This window comes from Cyanistes caeruleus, chromosome 1 (genome assembly GCF_971803275.1).
Source record: "Cyanistes caeruleus chromosome 1, bCyaCae1.hap1.1, whole genome shotgun sequence".
NCBI classification, from domain to species: domain Eukaryota; kingdom Metazoa; phylum Chordata; class Aves; order Passeriformes; family Paridae; genus Cyanistes; species Cyanistes caeruleus.
The window spans coordinates 27,242,862-27,267,837 of NC_141701.1; the positions used below are offsets into that span (position 1 = coordinate 27,242,862).

At 39.5% G+C, this 24,976-nt stretch overlaps 2 long non-coding RNA genes across 2 annotated transcripts; one reads left to right on the top strand and one right to left on the bottom strand.

Moving 5' to 3' along the window:
- Positions 1–375: 375 nt before the first annotated feature.
- LOC111924583 (uncharacterized) lies at positions 376–3,686 on the top strand. Its single transcript, XR_002861724.2, has 3 exons — positions 376–849; positions 2,306–2,383; positions 2,789–3,686. It is a non-coding gene; the product is annotated as an uncharacterized LOC111924583 (long non-coding RNA).
- LOC111924582 (uncharacterized) lies at positions 2,084–24,019 on the bottom strand. The gene is made up of 3 exons (XR_015285228.1): positions 10,744–24,019; positions 6,345–6,483; positions 2,084–5,189 (listed from the first exon to the last, which is right to left on the bottom strand). It is a non-coding gene; the product is annotated as an uncharacterized LOC111924582 (long non-coding RNA).
- Between the last annotated feature and the right edge of the window lie 957 nt (positions 24,020–24,976).

The window sequence follows — 24,976 nt, forward strand, 5'->3', positions numbered from 1 at the left end:
TCTCAAGGCTTCAAATCTCCCAGCACTTCACTATACCATAATTACTCTACTTTTTACTCAAATTTACACTTTGAACACTTTATTCCTCCTTACATACTGTATCATGAATTAAAGGAGTTCTTTTCAGGACTTCATTGTCCATCTACATAGTTTCAACAGAAAGGTATTTCAGCTTAATTAAAGCATCTCCTTATTCTGTACCTTTTCTGAAGCTTCTTTTCTTTCCTGTCACTGGTAGTTTATAAAGTCTCTTTTCATGTTGATCACTCTCTTTTTCTCTCTCTGGATAAAAAGATTAATCCGCAAGTCTCATCTGGGTAATGAAAGAGTTAAGATCTTGCCCAGGCTTTTGTAGATGGTTCGGTGATCTCTGCCGAACAGGAGCTGGAGCCGTCTGCGATGGAAGGTTCTTCATAGCTGCTCTGGAGAGTTAGTCACCGCCCCAGCCCACTGCAGGTCCAGAGCCTCTCTCCTTCTTCACTCGGCAGTTTCTAGTGAATGTAGTTACAGCAAAACCTGCAGCCGAGCCAGAGATCGGCCCGGCCCGGCCAGAGCCCGGGGAAAACCTTCCACAGGCCCCATCTCCAGGCCGGGAGACACGGCAGGCCCAGCCCAGTCCCTGCCCGGCCGCATGGCCTGGACAGGGAACGGGAGGCCTGGAGCTCCGCCACCCTTCACAGCCAAGAAACAAAGAGCCCCTAAGTGCCCTGACTTTACATCTTAAGGTAGGGTTCACAAGTTGATCCCACCTTTCAATGGCCAAAACTGCTGTCAATTCTCAGCAATGACTGATAATTGGTCAGGAGAAAAGACTCCAGGCAGTCCCCGGCAACTTCAACTTCCTTAAAGGTAAAGTAACCCCATGACACTTAGGTATCCTGAAATTTGTTCTAGTGTACCATTATGAACCCATCTGCAAAAGGCAATGGCAGTGAAGCAGAACTTTACCCAACCTAGGAAAAGGATTTATTGTGAGAGGGTCAGGACTAAGGAGTTCCAACCACTCAAAAACAAGCTGGTCCCTCTCCAGAGAGTTTTCAAGATGTGTTGAGCAGATGAACATCAAGGGAAGCAATGGCATGGAGGAAAAACTTCAACATATGGCAAAACACATCTTGTTTTACAAAGAAGGAATTGAAAGATTCAAAATTAAAACTAAGTAAGGTCAACTCCCATTGAAAATCTGTGACTGCTTACTTAAACCACTGTTAAAGTTCTAGACAGGGGGAAACGTATTTCTGCCGTCTAAACAATGGTCCTAGTAAATGACTCATATCTGTTTAGAATTTTTCAATGTTTGAACAGTCTGTAATGCTCCATGAGTGCCTGAACTGCACAGCTGATTTCATATGTTTACTATTCTTTGCCAGGTTAAAAAAGAAACAACAAAAGAAAAGAAACCTCCCACTATTCAGTGCAATGTCCAGACATTTCTTTATCTGTCATTTGGAGGTGAACAGGCTTCCCCCACAGCGAGCTTGTACCCTCATTGCCTTGATCTGGGAGTGCTGGGGTGGGAAGGGCATGGCTGGCAGTGGATGTCACCCAGAACAGTGTGTTATTTCCAAACATAGAATAGGCACTCCTAGTACATGGATCAGCTGGAGACAGGTGATAGCAGGAAGCCAGAAAGTTCTCCCAGCTTGGTAGAGGCTGAGTGCCATGTTATAACTAAATCTCTACCACCCCACTACTCCTGAGAACCAGTCTGAGAAATGTATTTTGGAAGACTGGCGGTGTGGATTTCCTCCTTTAAGAGTCATGAATATTCATGTATCAGCTCACAAGGGATAGACCATACTGAAGCCAAAACCTCCAGAATAATACATGGCAGGGACACCTCCTAATGGGGGCCTGCCATGAAGGAAACACCCATGCAAGCAACATACTTCTGATTTGAAATCTCAAGGACTTGGATGTCACCTCAAGAAAATTTTTCCCCAAGTTTTGTGGTGCCCCATATCACAGGAGTTGCATGGATGGTAAAAGAGTTGTGCTTTCTGAAGGAAGCATGTGTACTTTCTGGTGCTTCAGTTATTGCATATCTTGTTCAAGTTTTTCTTCGTTAAAATAGACTAAAACACGTCAAACACTTTCTTTTACAGAAGAATTTATTGTACAAATGCAGTAAAAATGCAGTAATATCCAATCTCAGTAGTTAATAGGCTTGGGAATCACAAGACACCGTGAAAGACGGGGGTTGAAGGAAAGTGAGAAAATAAGGAAACAATAGAATTGTCAGGTTTTGCTTAGTGAGTAGCTGTCTTGGCTTGCTACCAAAGCTGTTATTTCTGTGTCTCTGCAGACGGAGGTGACATACACTGTGGATCTTGTATGTCATCCTGCCTAGACTTCGGAGGAGGCTCTGCACTGATTCATGCCTGTGAGGAACTACATCTATTTTTATTTCCTTTGGATATAATGTAGAGAAACTACTGTGTCTGTGAGAGTCATAGAGGTCATGTAGCAAATAAGAAACATGATGCAGATATTAGTTTTCTTTTTTTTTAGCCAAAATATACATCTTCACAGAATATGCACATGTAGAACTTAAATTTCATGGTTACTGGAGATTCAAATTTAGAAATCAATGGAAACTTCAAAGAAAATGCTCCCACTGAGAACTTATTTTATCAATTAATTAAACCTAAAGGGTTCTTTTTAATTTTAAAAGTTGCAGGAGAATCCTTCCTAGGAGTAAAGCATCATGAACAGAACACCTGTAAGTTTCTTTAAGAGAGTGCATTAGCTGTTCTGAAAGATAAATAAAATATTCTTTCCTTGACAGCACCAACCTTCATTTGTGCCATGTCTTGCAACACACAGTGTGATGAAGGCCTGTATCTCAAGCTGTAGTGCACCTAAAAAAATGGAGCATGTGCCTGCAGAACCAATGAAATACATCAAATTGAGGTAATTCTACCTATTCCAGACCTCAGAAAATGTAGCCACTGTTGGGTGGGAAATGCTGTGCCTAGAAGAAAAGGCTGGGTGTTTTCTTAGGTTAACCCAAAGCCCTTGATCTGTTTTGAGACATGGAACATGACTTGGGGAGATTAGCTGGAGGACATATTTAGACAACTAAAGAGTCTTAACAATGCCAGGTTAGCAGAGCTGGGTGACATTTACAGCTCTACCCATCTATGCATCGAGTTCTCTCTTTAGGCAGTCATGAAAGAACATTCATCATACAATGCTTTTTACTCTTCTAGAAATTCATACAGATGACAGCTCACAGAAGTTTGCAGTAGAAGAATGATTTTGCAGTTTAACAGGCATCATATAACATAAATATTGTGTTTTAAAAGAATAAGCAGCGCGATTAAGCAGAAATAAAGCTCCGTGGTATTTGAGTCTGTAATGAAGAGTAGAGAGATTTTATTAGCTCTTTCATCCAAAATTATCAAGGAGAGAGATGAAACTGAGGGATGAAATATTAGAGTCACCTTTTGCTTAAGTTGAAATCCCTCACCATAAACAAGTTGTGTACAGGTGGCAGATTTATAAAGCAAAATTATTTTTAGAAAAGTAAATTTAATAAAGAAAATATGTTAATTGAGTTGTTTGAAAAGTGTGCAACGGCTCATTTAGCAATATAAAATCTCAAGTACATACATACACATGCAATTTTATTTGTCCAGGTACAGAATGAATTGCCTTCCTTACGAAGAAAATAATATTCTTAAGAGGAAAATAAATTATGAAATATAGAATGAAGCAAAAGCTGATAGACAATTAAATGAAAAATATTTTTGTGTATCCTTTATATGAATTCAAAGCAGTACCTCTTTTCAATGTAATGTCACATCAAGCCATAAGGAAAATGGCATAGGTAGTAGTTAGTTTAGAATTTTTACTTGGCATTTTTTTATCCCACAGACAAATTCTGAGTTTATTCTTTCAGACTTTAAATGAAGGACAACAAAATCTAACCTTGAGCAATGCTCCATTCCTTATGCTTTTGTTCTGTCTTTCACTCTGTTATGTACTCAGCAACAAAGGCAGGGGGTTTGTTTATTTTGTTTTGTGTTGTTTTTGGGTTTTGTAGGGGTTTTGTTTATTGGTTTTTGTTAGGTTTTTTTAAAGTTTTTTTTTTATCTGGGGATAAAGACAGTCCCTAGGAAACAGATGTCTTTCCTTTCTGTGAGATGGAAATAAAGGTGACTATATGATTATGTAACCCCTTTCAGTTTGTTTGAGTTAAAAGCCAGTAGAGGGGACCTGTCTTTCTGTGTTTCCCTTTGCTCCCTGATATGGAAAGACAGAAGGAGACATTGTAAGTCAGGAATTGCTAACACTGTAGGCCTTTAACAGACTGTTGCATACAATGAATAGCATCACACAGCACCCTGCCCAGGAAACAGCTGTACACACTGCTTCAGTGAGAGGGTAAAACTGCAGGGCTGTGTTTTCAGCAACTAAAGGTATCTCCTGCCTTAACAACAGAGCCAGTGTATTGAAATTTCCTCATGCCATTCACAAGGAATTGCAACAGCATGGAATTCACTATGCCAGAGCATGTTACATGCCACTGTGAGTTTATATATCTCCTCTGCCAAAAACATTGAAGGAAATTCTTCAGGGAAACTCTGAGGGGCAATAAACCTTTCTATCTACCTTTAAGCAACATGGCTCAGTTTTATAACTGATTAATGTGAAGTAAAAGAATCTTTTTTTTTTTTTTTAAATAAGGCAGCTGTGTTTATCTTTTCTAATGTAATAGATTATATTTCCTAGTTTAATAGAGTGAACTCATTAGCTATAATAATGTCTAATGCTTTAGAATTTGCTTCCTTCCATGCCTTTTCCCATTTGTTTTAGGCAGACATGAACACGTAACACCCCTCATTCAGATAAATTTAATGTTGTGACATAAAGTGACAAAAGTATGTAAGTCCCAAGATAGTGTTCTTCTCAGCCTCCTCTTTTATATTGCCAATATATGAAATAAAAGAAGATTCCTTACTCACGGCGTTTAGAAGTATCTTAACATAAGGAGAATTCAAAAGAGTTTTGATACTTTTATTCCTATTTTTCACCCTGGAACTGCACAAATAATCCTAGAAAACTGTTTAAGGATACTTAGAGGGACAGAAATTATTGCGATTAGGATGACAGAGTGGGCTCTCCAATGTTGCTTGAAGAGAGGTCTCTGACAGAGGTGTTATTTTAAAATGGTGGCAAAGTAACTAAAAAATAAAAATACAACAAAACCAGAAAGAGAACAGAAGAAATTTATGCCTTTTTAATCTCTCAAATTACATTTTGTGTTGTTAATATCATGACATGGATAATTTTTGTTAAAATGTACTTTTTAACCTCTGTAAACAGATTTCTTTTTCTAACATTACCACAGAGAAGACCATTCTATCATACATCCTATTGTAGAGAAATGCAAAGATGAATAGCAGAAATAAATTACCATTTAACAAGAAGCATAATTTCTAGGCCGCGAGTGTACCCAGAAATATCATTTCCCAAAAGAATGCTCAATCTGAAACCTGTAACAGAAGATATAAAGTACATTTGTGTAGAGGCTGGGCTGTGATATTTACCCATGACATTTCTCTGGTAAATTGAGTTGGAATATATTTCCAAGGTAAGGTTGCATTTCAGTTTTGTTTGATGTGTAAACAAATTCCACTTATCCACACATCCACTTCAGTTTTAAGCAAATTCCATGTCCTAGAGTCTGTGTGAGACTGCAGGAAAGGAGTTGTACAGAAATTCACAGCTCCAAAATATAGTGCAGGTGTGGAGTTTAGGGGTAGACAAGCAGATTACAAATGTTGGTGAATAGTAAAGGAAAAGGACAGTTTTTATCACCCTGGGATCTAAAATCAAACTACATCTGCATTGGAATTTAGAGGGACACTTTTCAAAGTTGAAAAGTAAAAGGAAAACCTAGATATTTCAGTAGCTAATTGATGCTAGGCCTTTGTAATTTATTTTTATCACAGGAAAAATTAGCATAAGACACTGTATAGGAAAGGTCCTTGGGAGGATTTGGAATGAGATACCCAGCAAAACTCTGGTCCCAGCTACAGACAACTTGCTTACCTCAGCTTTGCGTATCTTCACGAGTTTAAAGCTAATTATAACCTTGTCAAAATGCAAGAAATTAAATCAAGACTTTAGATTGACTGCCAGAGCAGGCAATTAAATCCTCGAAAATGCTTATAGCAGGAGTTTTTCTCAAACCCATCTTCCCAGAAGACATTATCAAAGAGAGTTGGCTTTTCCAAGTTCATTTTAAAAAAGGCTGGCTATGTCACACATAATGACACAACATACACAAACAGTTCAAAATTTAGAATGTTTGTTTCCAGGGATAAGGTACCTACCTCTCTGGTTCCTCTTTAATAAGTTCCCTTTAGTCTGAATAACATCAAGTCTGACCTTTTGTCCTTTTCTTCTGAAATGTTCGACATTTCCTGGGTTTGTACTGGGAGTCTGAGTACTTTGAACTGCTCTGCCAAGTACCTGGAAAAGCAGAAATGAAGTAGGACAAAACCTCACACAGTTTGAAATGATGAAAAGTCTTCATTCAGTCCCAGGTCAGGAAAGGAAAGTTTTAGAGCACTGAAGCTGATCCTTGACCTGAGTTCAGCATGTTAGTCCTCAGCAAAGGGTATGGGTCCTTTCTTCTCCCCATTCCCAGCAGAGTGTCCCATGGTGGAGCTGCTCTACCCCACGCTATCCTAAGCTAGCAGAGCCTGTGTAAGTTGCTTTGTGCTGCTGCAGTTTCAGCTAAACATGGGAAATAATGTGGTTTGTAAGGAGACTGCAAAAAAGAATAAAATATGGTTCTATAATATGGCCATGTCTAAGGAGAGAGCAGGGGTGGTGGTTCAGGCTGCCTGTCCCCGTTCATCAGTACTGAGGTTTTGGTATGACACTTCAGCATGGCTGTGCAGGGTGGTAGCCTACATTTAAGCACAAGAGGTGTCCTTTTTGCTTCTCCCTCCTCTTATGGCATTTGCAGATGCCTATTCCTAACAGAAGGATCAGTCTTGAGCAAAAGGGGTGACTGCTGGCAGCTCTGGGGAAGGTGCTCTGGCTTGAGAGGAAGATTTGCACTTACCCTACTGACCATCTCAAATTTGCTATCACCAGGCAAGCCACCCAGGGGCACCAGGTGCAGCACAGTGTGAGCAGCTCCAACTGGGCCAGAGCTGCTCATCAGATCTAAGCACTGACTCTATTCACAAACTCATTTCCAGAGCTCGTTTATGATATTAAAAGTAAAAAATCAAGGGAATGGTTCAATACACAGAACAAACACAAGGTAGCAGTGGCACCATATCTTGCTGGGATGACCCCACTCTGTGAAGGAGGAAGCCACGAGGCGGCACTGGAGCATCACTTTGCTGTGGGGAGCTGTGAAGGTGTTAATGGGGCCAAAAACTTGTAACCTCTTTCCCACTATGTCATGGGCAAGTTTTGCAATTGACGTGGAATCTCTATTCACAGGTATTATTATGATTTTTCACTAGACATAAAAATAAGGCAAACCTCAAAACACGGAGCACTTGAAGTGGCATGGCTTTCATTGGGTTTTTCTTTCTTTCAATGACTGCAAATGTTTCTGCCTGATGTAACCCCTGGCAGCCCCAAGGAAAGCTGCTTTAAGATCCATGCAACTAGACTGCAACCAGAAACTCCAGGACATGCTTTGAGTGCTTATGCATCCTCAACTCAAATCCCACAGCAGACATGTTCATATAAGTTTGTAAAAGCTTTGCACTGACTCATCAGCACTTTCTGTGCTCAGCAGGATAGAAATTCAGATCCTTCAGAGGATTTTCTTTACAAGGTTTATGAAAAATATGGAGAACAGCAAACACCTCTGTGCTACATTTGTTGATGGAGCATTGTTCTCCCACTGACTGGAGCTTGAATTTAACCTAATTAATGAACTAAATGTACATTTTGTATTTGTCAGTTTCTGAAAATATCTTCATGTTAAATCTCCTAATATTAAAACAAATGGAACAAATTCACCATGGTGAAAATTCAAGATTTATTTGAAAACAATAAAGATCAAATACTCCAAAGGGTGGACTCCAAATGAGAAAACAATGAAGACATGCTTCATAAGGAGTAGCTGGAATAACAGTCCTTCTGGACTAAACCAACCACAAGATTTTTTGATTTAAATTGAAATGATGAAGAGCAACTTATATTAATTTCTTGGATTTTTTTAACTCATCATATAAAGTAATAATCAAATAAACAAATTCCAGAAGCTGGACTGCTGCGAGAGAGAAAAAAGGAGGGAGGGAAGAAAAACCCACCCTGCAAATCCCAGTCCCAGGGGATCCCGAGCCAAAATCCCAGTGGCAGAAAAATCAATTTTTCTTTGAGCAAATCCAGCGAATTCCGGAGCTTTTCCCCTCCCCTTGGCAAAACCCTTTTCTCCCTGCTTTTATTTTGTTTATTTTTTTTGGCTCAGCTATTCCCGATCTGTTTTCTGAGGGGTTGGGATGAGGAGATTGGGCCGGGATTTAGGGAGAGAGGGACGCACTCCCTGCCAGGTTTTTTCTGGGAAAAAAAACATGGAATCCAGAGGTAAAATCTGGTATTTTGATAATGAAAGCGCAGCCCTTTTCCAGATAATTCCTCCGGCCTAATTGGATTTGCTTTCCCTGTTCCTGTGCGCTCCTTGTTTGGTTATTTATGGAAAACATCTGTCCGAGGCCTGGCGGCTCCCTGAGCTGGGAATTCAGGGAAAATCTTGGGAATTTTCTTGGGGAAAAACATCCAAATCCCAGGCACCCTCTGGGTGGGGACAGGAGGCCCCAGCAGGGCAGGGAAAAACCCCAATTCCGTGGGAAAAATATGGAATTTTCCTCCCCCCCCCCAGCTGTGCTGGGATAAAGGCAGGGATGGATTTTCCAGGTGAAAAACAGGATCGGTCCCAGCGCTGACTCAGCTGTGATTAACCCGGGTAATTAATCCAATTAATTAATTAATTAGTTAACCCCGGGGTGGGACATGGGGGAGGCCGAGCTCTTCCAGGCCGGTGGCGTCATCGCTTTGGAGGTTTCCATCCTATCCCGCGGATTTCATGGATTTGGGGAAGTTTTTCTTCCCTTTTCCCACTCCCGGGCTGGAGCTCAGGGAATTTGAGCCGAATTCCAGAGGGAATCTCCCGATTCCCGGGATCCGGCCCCAGCTGCGGGCACAGCCCGGCTGCAAATCCCGGGATTTGCGGGGTGGGAAAGGGCCGGGAGCCCTGGAATTCCCAGGATTTGGGGTTCAGCAGTGGCAGCTGGAAATCAGCTGGATCCTACCTGGAGCAATCCCGGGAATTCCTCCTCCCTGCGCCCGGCACAGCCTGAGATCCTAAACCCCGCTGGCTTTTCGGGGAATTTTTGGAAGTCCAAAGAAGCGATGTCCAAATGCTGGGAGGAATTTCAATGGATTTCCCCCATTTCAGTGGGAATTTCACTGATTTCCTCCCGGTTGCAGCAGGAATCTCTTCCCACCCCTCTCCCGTTCCCTCATCCCTTTCCCCAAAAATCTGGGAAGACAACCCCAAAAATTTGGGCCTGGAACCCCAAAAATCTGAGCCTGGAACCCCAAAAATTTGGGATGAGAAGGGTTAGGGTAGAGAACCCCAAAAAATTTGGGGTGAGAAGGGTTAGGGTAGAGAACCCCAAAAAATTGGACCTGGAACCCCAAAAAATTAATATAAAACCCCAAAGATCCAGAGTCTAGAACCCCCAAAAATCCTGAGTCTAGAACCTCCAAAATTCTGAGTGTAGAACCCCAAAAACCTAACTTCCTTCTGCACTTCCTTCCTCCCTCCCTCTTTCTCTCTCTCTTTCTTTCCCCTTCTTTCTCTCTTCTCTCTTTTTTCTTTCTCTTTCTTTCTCTCTTTCACTCTCCCTTTCTTTCTTTCTCTCTTTCTTTCTCTGTCTCTCTTTCTCTCTTTTTCCCTCAACTACTTTGGGAGTGGAGAGAGTGACATTCAGAGCAGCACTGCCTTTGGGTAAAATACAAGTATTTTTACATTTAATGCATGCTAGAATTTATGTCTTTCTTCATGTTCCCTCCAATTTTAAAAGCAGCTATTAAATCTGTCAGTCCTGGAAAAAGGGATTAAAGATAAAGTTTTTCAGGCAGAAAGGGCCTCATGAAAATGTTGATTCACAGTCTTGGTGAGTTCTGTCCATGGAGCAGGGACAGCAACATGGCTGAGCCTTATCATATCAGGATAATGTATAGAGAGTTCAGTCACCAGCCATTGCAGTCTTAACTGATATTTTCTGATATCAGTGGCTACTGATATTTTAATTATTGCTGCTAATTATGCCTTTGCACTATGTTTATCAGCCCATGGTAAGTGGAATAAACAAACCACAATTCCTTTCATGGGCCCTCATAAAGCCATCAGAAATAACTTTTGACTGACAGTAATCTGAAAAAGATCAAAGCAAAGTCCTAGAAGTAAAGGAAGGTAAGTCCTGTGATCCTTACTCAAACACAGCCCCTTTGTATGCGTTTGAGATTCCTACAGTCAACTCTGCTTTTTCCAGATGTACACTGGGCCAGTCCTTCCAGAGCAAAATCCAAAGCCAATAAACCGGTTCTATGCTTGAAAGGACAGATCTAGGTCAGTGGGGAAAAAAAGACCTACATGTGTACATATTTTTCAGTCCAACAACGATCTTCAAAAAGTTGTAAAGGCAGGAAAAGAAGTGCAGAGATCATGAAAAAGGAGATTATAAATCTTACCTTGGACCTGCATCTGACTTGTTCTGCGGGAAGCAGTAATGTGATTATTTTGTTAGGCACAGAAGTTCTCAGCCTCTGCTGTACCTGGAGTCCCTCCTCCTACCTAGCCAGGTTAAATACCAACATGACCAGGAAGGTATAATCATAATCAAGCTCCTTCTAATCTGGAGAACAATGATTTTCATCTTGAATCTGTTTTCCTTATTATTTATAACACCTGGGAGAAGAAAAGCTGAGTGAGAGTGTGGCTGTCAGCTGTGTCACTTGCTGCAGTGAGCAAAACCCCAGAGCTGCTTCTGGGGAGGAACTGAAGAGCGGACTGTGCACAGAGTGGGATGGGAAATCACAGAGAGAAATGCAGGATCATTGATTTGAACTGTAAATGGCCAAAATGGATTAACAGAGTGCTGAGTTTTCCACAGGCCCTGGACTGACAATTGCAGGAGCTAGTGCAAAGGCACTAAGTGCTGACCCTTCTGGTTGGGTGTGAAGGAGGCTGCCTGTACCGTAAGCAAGCACACCCTCGCAAAGGCGCTGGGGACTCCGTGGCATTCAATGACAGAGAAAGCGGCTGTAGAAGCAGTTATCAGTTCTGGGGTGGATGGGACAGTACAGGTTTTCATTCCAAAGGCACTGCTCTAGGTGTTGGTGGAATATTCTTTGTTTCTTGGATTTTTCTGTCATCCCATCAAAACCATGTGTTGCATGCATTCTTACTCAAGTGCCAGGTTTTTATATGTGATCATTTTAAATTAAATTGAAAATGTTAAGCACTACAAGCTAGTGTGTAGGATATCAAAGCCCAGAGTTCTGCACACACATGTTAATGCCTACTTTAGGCAATGAAGTACTTAGGATTTTATTTCACTGCCAAAAAATGCTGTTAAAACAAGAATCTGTGGGTTTAGCAGTAAGGTAAGAATCAATATTAGAAATATGTCAATTCAACATGGTATTGAAAATGGAGCATAATTAAAAACAACACTGAATGCTTGGTTTGTTTTTGCTTGCTTTAGGGCATTGATTTCCTTATTACACTGTCATCTCTGCACTTTTATTGCAGTACTTTTGTTAACTGTCTTACCTGTCTGTTATTTCTGGAAAGTTTCAGTCAATAACAATAGATTACTAGAAGCCTTTAAATTCTAATTTTGGTCTTCACCCCATTAAGGGGAAAATTTTTCCACAGGCAAATACTCCAGCTTTGTCAAGCTAAATCACAATTTCTGGATCATGGTGTAGCACACACAACATATGTCACTTGTTTTTGGAGTGAAATGCCACTACACAGAACTTTGCACTTCACTTAACTGTCTTCAGCAGTAGCAGTAGATGACAAGGTTTATTTTAGGTGAATGCTGAAAAATAAAGGAGACGCCTCACAAGCTTAAGACTGCAAAGGAAGGCTTGGCACAATCCTCACAGAAGGACCAGCTGTTCATAAAGTATTTTATCCTTAGATGACTTATGAAAGTATGTTTACCTACAGATGGATTTGTGGTGTCTCATAGTTTGACAGATGATCAATAATGGATTTTGTAGCAATAAATGCAGACTGATTATTCCAGCATCAGCTGAGATGCCTTAGGGTATTTGAGACATCAACAGTACTAGCTGTGTCCCACAAGTCTTTCAGAAAACTCATGCCCTTCTGGAAGAACAGCTGAAGACCAGGTGAGAAATCCTAGGGATCTTTAATGATAAAAGACTTTCTTTACAGAGGTATCATTAACAATATTGTGTATTTTTTCTGCAGGAAGGTATTATATCTGCAAAGACATTCTTGTGAGTGTAAAGAAGAAAACGCAACATTAACTTTAAATTCTTATCTGTTAGGTAATTCTGAATAGAGGTTGAAATCTGAAGATAATTACTCAAAAATCTATGTTGCAAATAGAAAACTGCATTTTATTTGGCTATAGCAGAAGAGAAAATCTCAAATTTACAATGCAGCACATGCTGTTGTCTCTCTGCTTGGGTTCTTCTCTGGATATAGTAAGTCCCAATGTCCCTCAGCTTTTTAATATTTCATCATATGGAGTTCAAGCAGATGCAAGTGAACGGCTCTGCAGGCTCTGGAGTGCTGCTCCTTCCAGGATGGCATTTACTGGCATGGCAGGTCTCCAAGGCTGCTCCCTGAGTAACATGGGGAACAGGTGCTGTGTAACCTGAATTGGTTTAGCTGTAGTAAAAGCATTCATATCAAAGAGCAAATATTGCTGCAAGTCCATATTCTGGTTTACCTACTGGATAACTTGTTCAAAGACTGTATTGGGAAGCACCTGTTGTTTGAACACATCCCACAGTTAGAACCCTCTGTGTACTCTGACAGTAATGACAGCCAGTCCTGATGTATATACTAAATCTGTAAGACTTTTTCTAAGGTGGTCCTTAAGTGTTCTTTCCTATATATCTTCACTAGTGTATTTAACACTGTAGGGTATCTAACTGAACACAAGTGGAAAAGACAAAATGTGTCTAGAAACTACTAAGGCTGGGTTAAATTTCAGCAGGAGATGCTTTGGTAATCTAATCCTCATTTACTAGCAAGGAAAAACTCAGAGAGACAAAAAGTTTGATAAGTTTGGCTAGCCAGCATTGAGTCAGCTGCTGTCCTGTTTGGGACATGAGGTCTCCAGAGGAGACATTCTCTAGCTGTTTTTTGTTTATCCACAGAAAAAGAATACAGATTTTTTACACAAGAACTAAACATAATTTCTAGGGTCAGTGAAAAAATGTGTCAGCTTAGCAGATGGAGCAAGAGGTGATCTTCTGGATACTTTGCCATCTGTACCTAGCTATCCATCTTTGGATGACCATTGTTTCACCTCTTTAATTTTGTGTACAACAACTGAAGACACAAAGAAATATATTTTGAGAACATTACTGTATCAGAATGTGGTATTACAGACATGGCAGAATTTAAGAAACTTACATGTTACTATAAAACAAACTAAATGGAAATATTATAGGCTATCTTGAGGTTTCCAGACTCAAATGCTTTTTGGTGATACTGCTTGTTTGGATGCCAGCTCTGCCCGTCAGGAATTATCGTGCCCAGCAGCGTAGCTGATAAGCTGAGTAATGCCTCTGAAGAAAGACCAGATGGCTAAATTTTGCCCTTTATTTATTTCTGAAGGAATATGTGGCCTAAAAATAGATTAGGAACAGTGGCAGAGGTGTAAATAAATCCTTTGGCATAAACTACCTCAGCTATAACAATTTTCCAGCCTTTTGTACTATTCTTTGCCCCTTGTCTGTTTTTCTGTCAAAATAAAATGTGATGTATGGGGAAATTATCTATGATTGTGTTTGTCAGCTAACAAAGAAGGAGAAAAGAAATGGCTTCTTTTGTGATATTAATGGAGAAATCAAATGTAGCCCTAAAAATCCCTGGATTTAAAGACTGTGTTCAAGGCAGTGTTCAAGGTCAGTTTGGATGGGGGTTTGAGCAATCTAACATAGTGGAGGATATCCCTGTGGATGCCAGAGGAGGGACTAGGTGATCTTCAAAGGTCCCTTCTGACCCAAATCACTCTGTGATCCTGTGACTCATGTGTAAATCTATAGCTTGGGGCTGGTACTCATAATGTTCAGACTTTGTTGTGATGAAACTAATATTGTAGTAAGTGGGACAAATCCTTTTGTGCACTCACAGGATGTTGATCCAGAGCAGTTGCATGGCTTTTCATGGAGGAAGAACAGCAGTACAATTTGGGGCAATCAGTTATTAGGATTTGGGCCTGCCATTTAAACACAGTTTATTGATTAACAAAGCTATTTCCGTAGCACTTGCTTCATGCATTTGAAAAATTAAAATTAGGTTGAAAGAATCAATGCAATTTATTGTCTGCTTCCTAAGGATTGAAGGTCAGGATTTAATCTGACAGTAATCTACATTAGAATAAGATTTTACTATAAGATTAGTTCTACTGAGCCCCTTTACTATCGTGGTTGCTTTAATTAAATACTAGGAAATCTCTTGGGAAAAAATGCTGCATTGCAACTAAGCACTATTGTTATTGCTGCTATTAATTACATGGTATCTTAGTTTTTAATAACTCATTACTGATTAACAAAAATCCATACAAATCATAAAGGAGATGCTAGTTCTGCTATTGCATTTGCTGGAAACTTTTCAATAGAGTAACACAAAAGTGCATGAATTTTTACAGTTTAATAGGTCATTCTTCTCCTTTTGGTGCCTACACTACATTTTACATTTTCGGCCTGCTTTCAAAATATTTATTAGGCAAATAATAGGCAAATAGGCAAAGTAGACCTAATTTTACAGACCTTTATACTTCTTTGTTTTTAACCCTTCCCTTTGGAAATTCTCAGGATTTAGCCAGTCTCTGAGTTTTCACGGTATTTTAGCAGAATTCAGCAACTTCACTTTCTGTCAACACAATGAACATCAGTTGAACTATCCATATTTTTCCATTCTGAGTAGCAACCACCAGCATATTACACATTTTTATATAAGCATTTCTTTTACTTCGGTTGAAAGAAAAAAACTGTTTCCACTGCAGTCTCTCCTTGCAAGTGCAATTATAAGAAGATTTCTCTGCAATCATGGTGATTTTTACAGTGGTATAGAGAACTGACCATGTGAACAGCATAGAAGTTCTATTTCTTCCAAAGATCTCTGCAGGATGATATGGTAAATGTCGTTTTAGAAATCCTTCAGACCTGACTTCCCTTTGTGCTTTAGAATCAAGAAGAACTGTGAACACCCTCCAGCCAAAATTTAAGTAAGGTGTCCACAGGCACAAAAAAAATCTTAGACTGTAAAATCTAAAAGGTTTAATTCTTTCAGTACTGCTCCATGTCAAGCTTACATTAGGCCAATAGTAAGACAGAATGAGCTAATAGAGAATTGTTCAAATAACCAAACTGCTTTGAAAACTTAGTCTGTCCAGCCAGTGGAGGTTTTTATATGACATAGACTATTTTCTGATTCAGTAACTTACAGTAAATGTTGCTTGGATTCCAGAGATTCATGCAAACTATATCATTGATCCTGCAATCAGATTAAGTCCTGACTCTTAAACTGACAGGAAGCCCCATATCTTTTAATTAGATTCTGAGTGTAGACTGTTCTGGTACACGAATAACCTCTAACCAATCCAAGGCTGGAATTGTATCACTCACTAGAAATGCTATCCTTTAATTTAATTTAAGGAGCTTTCAATAATAATTCTATGCTTTCAGCTACTGCTTTCCTCCAGTTGTTGGAGGTCAAGTGTTCAAGGCCTCCCTGTTGTCTCAGTGCTTGACCAGTCTATTTGATGTCTGCTTGCCTACTAGCCAGGGAGAGTCTGCAGCTCTCAAAGTGAACAATTCACTGTGGTTATACACAGTGCACAGAATCCTAGGGTGCCAATGATGCTCAAAAATACCTCTGATTTGTATGGTGAAAGCAAAAGATTAAAATATATTTAAAAAATTATTGCAATAGCCTTCATCTTTTAACCAGTCTAAGAAAAAAATCATAGTACATTTTTTGATTTTTTAAAGATTAATATATTAGCAGAAAGAGATGTCACTGGAGACAACATGAATTCCCATGGTTAGAAACAGTGCGTAATCACTGAGATGCCTAACAAAAAATATATTGGAATACAATTTGATAAGTTGCAATGTTTTCTGGGTCATTCTGAATTGCAATGTGTTGCAAATGTAGCCATCTCTGAGTTTTGGTATTTCTTTTTTTTTTTCTATTTTGTACTGTGATATGAAATAGTTGCCTAAAAAAAAAAAAAAGGAAGTTATGGGACTGTGAAACCTGAAAGGATGTAGACTCTGAGTTTTGGAATAAGGTTCACAAATATATGAGTTTACTTACAAAATGCCTTCTGTATCAAAACCTTTCTTGGTTTTCAAATGGAAAAAGTACTCAATTCCTGGATTAAAAAGTTGTTTCCTAATCTTCATTTCAAATAATACTAGCATGAAATACAGGTTTCATCTTCACAGTGTCTATGAAGAAAGGCTAAACCACCCCCTAAGGACTCTAGTCTCTCTCCAGAGTATAGAGGGATTCCCTATGTCCAGTTAGGACTGGATGTTTCTTTGCAGATGGTTAAGTTAGCTTGTTCTTGTTTGACCCAGAGTATATATTTTAAAATCTATTAAATTAGAATTTAAAATTGCACAAAGGGAGAACGGACCATATTCTTAATGTGTCTTTTTGTTTTCCCATTTAATTCCATCATTTTGAGTTTTTTGTTTGATTTACAGCTCAGCACCAGGTTTCAGTATTTTCACCTCACACTCATATGTAAATTGAAGAGCCTCTGATATCAAATGTATCTTCTCTAGGAATGTAATCACAGATCCATCGCCTTACCTTCTCCTTGTTCACAATCCTTTATGGTGTGTGGTGGGAACCTGAGATTTCCTGATTTAATCCAAAGAGTTTTGACTGCTGAAGCTCTAAATATTTGGTATTTTACTACTTCAGAGGACTCCCTTGTTTTTATGCCTTGCATATATCACCCCCTGAGGCACTCACAACAGAGGCCAGGGAAGGGGGGCTTTCATAGTTAACACAAGCTTTACCTCTGGTCCAGGTCAGGTGCAAGACCCCTTCAGATCAATCTGTCAGTCTTCTCTTAAGCAAATGCAGAGAAGAGTCTGTGGCAGGCAGATCCCTGGTATGTGAGGAAAAGGGTATTTGATGCTCTATAGTTTATTTTAGTGGAGTTTAAACTTCTATTTTAGGAATCCTGGAGACGTAAACTCTGTGTGTGTTTATGTGTGTTTATGTGTGTATGCAATTCCTCTGATAAATAATAACCTTCTCTAATAACAATAAAGGGATCAAAGGAACCTCCTTTATGCATCCTCAGGGAGAACTCAATAAGAACAGTAAATTTTTTTCAAGCTAAGGTCTTCATCTTCAGATATTAAACCTATAGTTTGCAAGTTTTCTGTGTTTCTAATGATTTTAAAACAGAACTTGATCATAACATTTTTGTTTGCACTTTTCCTCAACATTTGCTATGTATTTTTTGGGTAAAAAAAACAAGCCAAAACCAACTGCAAACAAATCTGTCAAGTTTACTTTAGGTTTCAGTGTCCTTGTTCGCTCCTACTGCCATAAAAATCATGAGGGATCTTCTGTTGCTATATTGGTCCAGGTGTCATCAAAGTTTCATTATGTTTCCATTCCTTGCCAGGTTTAAAGGAATTTCCTTGAACAGAAGTCATCCTTGGTGAAAAATACTGCCAGACACACATAGAAAAACACACCTTGAATGTTTTGCTTTAAACAAGTTTTATTTTTACTTTCTGTCTGTATATTAGTCTCTCTGTGTATATGTAAACTTTACAACACATGTACATAAACTTTGGAGACACAGTGGCTCTTTGCTGTGGGTTTAGCTAACTGGGCAGACAGTGTGTACTTAAATCCTGCATTAAAATGCAGCAAAATTCCTCAAATCTGAACAGAACCTTGGAGAAGTTTGAATTCACGTCTTAACTTCTTGCTAGCTTAGGTACATCGATTTTAACAGGCATTAAATCAATCTTTAGCGCTGGCATAGAATAGCTTTAGTCATACCCTTCATCAACAAGTAGTGCAGCTTCATGTCAATAGCTAATTGAAAACGCTTTTGGCTTATGCTAATTCCTGAACTGTCACCAGAAGGACTCTGGGAGACTATAAACTGGACTGACTAAAACACCAAGATGAGTATACAAAACCAAGTGCCCAGAATTGTTGCCCCCAATGTTTACTTTACTTTTACACACAGAGCATAAGATGATTAAAGTTTTGAATTATTAATTCCCTGCTTTTTTTAAATAGTGTGTGCTCTCTCCCTCTTACTTTATATGGTGTTTAAATTCCCTGTGATGGATCTGGCTTGACTGTTAAGCAGTGAGCCCTCAAATTCACCAGATGCATTTGAAAATATTAAAGATACAGCCCTAAGTTATTCATAAACAACAAAAAATGTTCAAAAGCTGCTTCTATTGCCTTGGAGTCATAATGAGTATATTTTCAATAATGGTTACCATGTTTCTTTGGTTTTGGCCATAGATGACTTACATAGATGACTTTTTTTAAAAAAAAAACATTTATTTGGTAACAAGATGTTGGGGGTTATGTTTCTTTCCTTTTGTTCCTTTTTACTTAGGGATGTTTTTTTTTTCCCGTAAGTTGCTAGGGAACACTAACGACTGCGTGCAGTAGAAAACAAAAGAAGTGGCCAAACTCAGGGGAGGAGGGCATCTGGTTGCACTGCTCTTATCTGGAGTTTCTCTCCGAGGGGCAGATACTGCGAGAATTGGGCTGGTAAAGGACGGGGCTGGGGCAGCTGCAGGCTCTGGAGGAGCACGGCCGGAGCTGCTGCTGCTGCTTGGGGAAGGGAATTCGCTTCTGCTGCCGGAGCCCAGCCCAGAGCTGCTGCTTCTGCCGTGGGATGAGCCTCTGCTCGTGAGAGCAGCCACTGCACCGGGACCTTATTAACACCTGCCTCACTGAACGAGGGACCCATCCCCATCTGCTCGGGTGCCCGGGATCCGGAGCTCGCCCCTCTCTGCCCTGCTGGGAGCCGGGTGCCGCTGTCCCGTCCCCGCTGCTCTTCGGCGCTGCTCCGAGCTTTGGCTGCACTGCAGCCCCGCACCTCCTGCCTCAGACGTCCCGTGGTTCCAGCCACAGCTCCGGAGCTTGTGGTAGGTCTTTTTATCACCCCGGGATTTTTACTCGCTCCTGCCGTTGCAGCTTGGTGCTCCTCGGAGTCCTGCTGGGCCCCAGGGGTTTGTGAAGCGAAGCCTCTCTCCCATCCCCTCCCACCTGGGCCGAGCCGCCAACACCGCGTGTGGGCCTAGCCCGCGCCACAGCGCCCCCTGCCGGCCCGGCGGAATCACCGCAGCAATCTCAAATTCCAACAATTCCGGGGGAAAGAGTTCACATTTTCCGTTCCAAGGGAGGCTCCCCCCTTCCTTGGCAGACACCTGGCTTTCAAACCAAGCCACAAGAAATACACAAATCAATAGCAACCAGCAAACTTCATGCAAAATGCTTCAGGAACTAGTCACCACAAGGGCCTGTACCACTAGCAATGAAGGCAAACATCACAGAGTACATGAAGGATAATATCAACTATTTTTTAAAAGAGAAAAAATGTTCCAGGGAAGAATCTAGAACAGATTGCTAAATGGTACACTTGCAAACTCTCTGGGGAAGGGTAATGCTGAGCAGCAAGCACTATGGATGTCAAGAACAAAACTTACCCAGCTAATCCTTTGTGCTCCTCAATTGAACTTGAGCCAGCACTATTATGATTTTCAAGACAAACCAACAACAGAGGCTAATTTTAGCTCCTAGTTAATTAGTCTTGTGTGTTGTATCTGAGGAAAAAGTACTGCAGTCTGTTTGACATTGTTCAGGCCAAACTCTTCACTTTAAAAATCGCACTGGCTTTTATCTACCATACTTTAAAAGTGTCTGAGGGGAATAAATGGGAAAGAACTCAGAGAAAATTCATGAAAACATAAAATGTGGAGACTTGTAAAAATAAGACTTGCTTAGCCTAGAAATAAAACTATGGAGTGAGTGGTATCTTTTATATATGTAAAGAACCGTTTATAGAATGGATGGCATCAATATTTCCAAGTGCTTGTTAAGGAATAAATAAATTATTTTTCCAGTGGACAGATTAGATAGTTATTTTAAATATTAATTTTTAAATATGAGAACTTTGGGATACTGGAATTGGAATCCCAGAATATGAAGCTATAAATAAAAGCTGAGACAAGAATCTGTCTGGGTTAATACCTGAGCTGGTAGCGTAGGAATACAACCAGCTTAGAGTGCTCCAGAAGAAGGGCTGATGTCTGCCTCCCAGCACCATCAAACAATGAAATCCACCCTTCTTTGAAGTAACAGCTTCCGTAGTAAATCTGTTTTGGGGAGTTTGTTAATCAAATGTAAAGGGATTCTGGGAGCAAACAAACAATTTAACAGGAGAGGCATCACATTGGGGTGGAACTCTTCCCAGAGAAACACAATCATAATCATCTGAGCCTGCATTTTCTTACTCATTATGCAGTCAGGAAAGGATTGGTTATTTACCTAACACTGATAGATAAAGCACTGAACCTATTTTCAGTTTGATGAATTTTTTGAGGAATAGACATTAATTATGAATATTTTGTATTGATTACACTATTACTAATTTTTTATGGCACATCATTACTATAGCCAGAATTAGTCTAAAATGTATTGGTACAGAAGTTAGTTCTCCCTCTGTAACTGAAATTTGAAGAAAGCAAATTCAGAGAAAGTTATGGTTCAGAATATGAGTCCATGAAGAACTGCCATAACTGGTAGAATTATATCAACATATGCATACAAATAAGGTACTCTACAGTAGCTGACAGAAATCTTTCTGAACACTGTTTAAAAGTGAGATTTCTGAAAGCTGTTTGAACCATGCATTGTATGTTCATTGTAGCCAGCTTTCTAGGGAACTGCACATAGAAAGCAAAAATGCGGAAACACTGCTCTGTCTAAGAACAGGTTTGGCAGCTTATTTTGTCCTGTAAATGTTGCTTTCTGATTCCAGTGACTAGTAAAAAATGTAGCAATGCACAGCTTACAGGTTTGGGGTCATTCTTTGTTTCTTAAGTGGAAATCTACAATTCAAAATTTAAATATATCTGCCTTTCCAATCTCTGCAGTAACTGAGTAGGAAATGGTAGACACAGGCTACCTGTAAAATGGCCAAATTGCCATTGAAATAACAGATCACTCAAATGGATTTGTTTGGATGGAAGAATAGCTACGTCAAAAGTCTTTACATGGGAGGGCAGCCAGCTACTCCACATCATACTTTGGCTGACCATTCCCAACCATCAGTTCTGTTTCCTGATGGAGTTCTTCATTTGCAATTGATGCACTGCAATGCACTATCACAGCAATGAAAACATCCTACCTAGTGATCCCACTCTCAGACTGCTTAGCTGCTGCCTTGCCATCACCCACATGTCAGAGAAACACATTGGCTGGGCAGAATTCACTACACTGGTCTTGGGTTTCCACTTGAATTATTCTGATGTCTGCTCATTTTGACATGTGCAGCAGCATGAGCTCATTGAGGCACAAAATGTCCCTTTCAGTTCTTTCCCTGTCCTTAAAAACTAAGCCTAGCCTATTTAATCCCATACCTCCTGGGGCAACAGTTATTTTGGTGGCCTTTGGGGTGAAAAATGACATAGTTAAGAATTAAACAAGAAAAATATTCATAGCCTGGTTCAAGTGTAATTTAAAATAATTACATACTAAAACAAAGTAAAAGCTTAATTTCCTTCTATCAGAGCTTATACCTGTTTAATACTATTTATCAATGTGCAGTAAGAAAATAAGGTGAGAAAACAGCATATCGTGAGCTCTGGTTACTTTGACAGAAATTTGATTATGGATTTATTCCTGATCTAGATTAGCTTTGTACTGGCAGGAGGTTTGCTAATTCCCAAGTCTAATATTAATGAGCATCAAAGTAGTGCTGCAGGGTTCATGACCACCTGCCGCTTTATTGGTCAGTCCCTGAAATGTAGAGGTCAGCCTGATTAGATTACTGGTCAATTGAAGCTGATGACTGGAAGAATCAGCTCATTAACTGTTATGGGTAAAGTTAAGTATGCATTCCAGTGACATAATTAAGCTAAGTACTAAGGAGTTTAGTGATGGGAGCAATGGGAAATTGCTCGTTAAATTATAACTGTGTTTACTCTCAAGCTTCTTGCCAGGTTTTTTTTTTTTCATCCATGTCATTAACAGGTGTGCTATGATGGTGTGTTCTTTTTAAAAGACAAAATATAAATTATTGATAGTAAATGAAAATATACTCTGAAAAGCAGAATTACAGAGCACCATAATCCAATGGCCAGTAAAATGTTTGTTATATCTAGACATCACCTTTTTTAAATTAATTAAGTTGACATTTGTTGAAATCAGCTGTGTTCCAAGTGAAGTAATGTTTATCTCTCTAAAATATTTTCAGCACAAACATACTTAAATAGATTGCAGGAGTCTACTTGGTACTAATTGTCTTATGAATATTTATTTTGAATAAATGTCAGTTGTACCCATGAAAAAAAAAACAAATTAAGATCCCCAAATATGCACTGAAATGTATTACAGCAGATCATAAGAACCATTTTAAAGAACACATTGTGGCATATGACACTGAGTTGGTTATTTGAGATATATATGCTTGAAAAAAAACCAACTTGTTATTCTAAGAAGAATAGTTTTCCTATACTCTTCCTTAAAATAAAGCATTCTTCCTTGCTTGTGACCTTGCTGCTTTTCATTTACATTCAGCCGGGTTGTTTGCCCCAGCCACAGCAATGCAATAGCTGTACCCAAGTCCTGTTTAAACACCTGGCCAAGATTACTGTATATATCCTGATAAAATTGGAGCACTTATAATCATTCCTTCATGACTTTGTCCCAGGAAAATGGACCTATTCCATTTCCTAGAATGGAAGTATCCCATGAAGGCAAAAGGAAGGAAACATGTCATCTATCAGTCCTCATTCCTGTCCCAACATTTGCATCTTGCCCTGGGCTCAGCTATTCACCAGGTTCACAACTGCTGTCACCCACCAGCCACCTCCAACAGCAGAGTCTGTGCTCAGCCCCTCAAAGAATCATGGGCTATTTTAAAGTAAATGACATTTTTTGTGAAGGCAGAAAACCTGTGAGGAATCCTGAGTGGATTTCACTTCTGGGTGAAGTTCTTCTAGGAATGAAAGCGATACAGATTCTTGGATGAGGATAAACTGTGCTGGCTATGACCCAGAGAACAGCCTTCCTACAGCTCTTGTGGCCAGAGCTGACACATACCTGCCAGTTCTAAGTTCATTCTAACTTTTCAGGATTCATGAATAAAAGCTTTGGGTATCAAACAATAGGAACAAAGAATTTAGAAAAGTGAGTCAAGAGACATAGGACAAACATGAGACTGGTAACTGCACAGAAACATTTAGAACGGTGTTTACACTGCTCTTGTCACAAGAAGACTGCTCAGAATTGCAAGGCTGACCTACTTTAGGGTTTGACATTCTTGTTAAATGCTCAAGGGCAGGTACCTTTTAAAGCAAGATACTTCTCTTCTGCCAAGGTACATCTACAACACACTGGCTGCCAGTACTCACATTTCCTTGTAAAAGATATTTGAAGGACAGCTTTATGCACTGTTAGAACAAAAAACATGAAGAAAAATGTGTGTAAGGTTGAGGAAGAGGAATTATATACTCACCATATAGAATTAATTCTGAATATTTGTGAAGTTTATTGGCATAGCTTCTGTATACCATCAACGTTCTTCATTTAAAGTAACTGCAATTTGGTAACTGAAAAGGAACTAAAGGTCTTTGTCAGATGTTTCTCTTTAGAAGCCAAAGGTTTCCCACTAGATTCATCACTAAAAGGCAGGAAATTCATTTAAGTAATATTATCTTTCTTTAACTTACATTAATAATTATATTCAATATAATTATTAGAATATTAAAACAAAATTTTGAAATACAATGCATTTCCCCTTACCCGTGCTGTTGCCATTAGGTACTGGCTTATATTTGTAAGAAGCAACTGTGTACAGTGAATTGTATGTATTTATGTGTTTCAGTTTTGAATAACAGTGTATGCAGGAATAGCTGTGGGAAATCACAGATCAAGCAATATTGAGCCAGTCATTGTTATGAAAGTTCTTACTCTGTCAGTTTTTGACTAGAGGGAGAGCTTAAATAGCACATAGCACTAAACAGGATAAATTTCAACTTGAACTCAGAATTCTCTTCCTGTTGGATCTGATCATTTTTTCTCCAAAATCACTGTAAAAGTTTGCATTGATTTCTCTGAGAGCTAAATCAGACATTCTTAGACTCTTCAGTTAAATCCCCAGAGACAAATTCTTTATCCTGCTGGATCTCTATAGTCTTGTGAGTGGGAACTAGTGAGTTCAATAGCTGTAGCTGAAAGCTAAAGTTGACATTATTTTCTTGATATAGTTTTTTAGGGTTGTAATATATATCATCCTTGTGTGAAGGGAAAGAGGGAAAGTCATAAAAGTGAGAGGTTATAGTTCACTTTTGTTATGAGGTAAACAAGAGAGAGGCACAACATTTCAGATCTAAGGCTCATATTTTGACCTTGAGAACTCAAATACTGTATCAAATACTCTGCACTTTTTAGAATTAATTCAGCAGGGGC